We start from the raw sequence: 1,759 nt of genomic DNA, 5'->3' as shown, positions 1-1,759 counted from the left end.
TATATATATATATATATATATATAAGCTTTACTGGTTTTGTTTCTCTAGAGAACCCAGTCTAACACATTTGGTACTGGCAGTGGTTCTAGAGACACAAAATCATAAGGATGGGCTTCCTAAATTGGTTCTCTACTTTGATTAATCTTAAAGACACTAGTGACCCTGCCTCTGTTAGTAAAGAAGGCCCTGCTAATCCATGGTGTGAGGTGGCAACATTAATATGCAAAATAGCACCACCAATAGATCAAATACTTGTGAGAAGTGACGCTCTGGGTGATCGCATATCTGATACTTTTTTGCAATTTTGTCAGCATGAGGAGTATAAGGAAGCTGGTTGGTTGGTCCTACTTACGCTAGACAAAGTGGTGAAAGAGCAAGATGAGCTCAGAGCTGCTGAGTCTTGGTTTAGGCGCTGCATAAAAGACTTCAGTGTTTCCAGTTGTGCTCTGAAAGAATGCCTTATATCTTCTAGTAACAGAGCTGATATTGCTGAAAACCAAACCCAGAGTCTTATTGTAAGGGTGGCTGAATTACAATGCCAATTAAATTGCCAACACAGAATAGTGTCTGACGTTAAAGTGAGGGCATTGATTGGGAAAAAGTGGGATCCTGAAACCTGGAATGGGGACATATGGACAGATAGTCAGGAAGATCTGGATATGGAGCCTGTAAATTCTGTTGAATCCCTCCCATCAGAATGGATTACTGTAAAACCATTATCCCCTCCACCTCAGTTTGATGGGATTAGCCCAACTGTTCCTGCTGGGTCATTGCCTGAGGCAGAGGCCATGGAAGACATTCTGGAATGTTCTCAAGTACTGCCTCAACCACCCATTGTTGCTGCTAGACCTATAACTAAAGTAAAGTCCAAACAAGCCCCAAAGGATAAAATAGAAAATGTGACTGAGGAGGTGGTACGCTACACCCGAAAAGACCTACTTGATTTTACTAACATGTACAGACAGAAACCTGGAGAATATGAATGGCTGTTGAGGATGTGGGATAATGGTGCAAGGAATGTAACATTGGATCAGTCTGAGTTTATTGATTTAGGCCCACTACGTACGGATTCCTCATTCAATGTTTCAGCTCAAGAGGTAAGGAAAGGATCTAATAGTTTATTTGGTTGGCTTACTGAAGCACAGATTATGCAGTGGCCTACCTTAAGTCAAGTTGAAGTACCAGACCTGCCTTGGTATAATGTAGAAGAAGGTATCCATAGGCTTAGGGAAATTGGCCTGTTAGAATGGATTTATTAGATTAGACCTCTAGAGACAGAAATGGGGAGTCCGGAAAACATGACTTTCACCAGTACGGTGAGGAACAAATTTGTGAAGGGAGCCCTAGTATCCTTGAAGACTGCTGTGATTGCTATTTTACATAAACCTGATTTGATAGAGGGAACTACCCTAATTGAACTAAGACACTTAACTATGATGGGGCTGATTGGACCCTGTGGTAGTAGGGGCCAAGTGGCAGCAGCCAATCGACAAAGGCAAGGTAGGTGGGCATGGTTACCATAATGGACAGCAGAGTTGGAACAGTATCAGAATAGTCTGAGTCATGTGGAATTATGGCATTGGCTACTTGCTCATGGTGTTCCTAGTAGTGAAATACATGGCAAGCCTACTAAATATTTACTTGATCTGTATAGACAGAAGAATTCTAGGTCACATGAACAGCAACCTAGATTGAATTGCCAGAATACAGAGTCATGACCTCTCAATCAATTCCCAGAATTGAGTCAGTTTAGAGACC

The sequence above is a fragment of the Orycteropus afer genome, unplaced genomic scaffold (assembly GCF_000298275.1).
Source record: "Orycteropus afer afer isolate SDZICR_OR568_19922 unplaced genomic scaffold, OryAfe1.0 scaffold00271, whole genome shotgun sequence".
In the NCBI taxonomy this organism is placed as follows: Eukaryota; Metazoa; Chordata; class Mammalia; order Tubulidentata; family Orycteropodidae; genus Orycteropus; species Orycteropus afer.
This window is presented reverse-complemented; position numbering follows the sequence as displayed.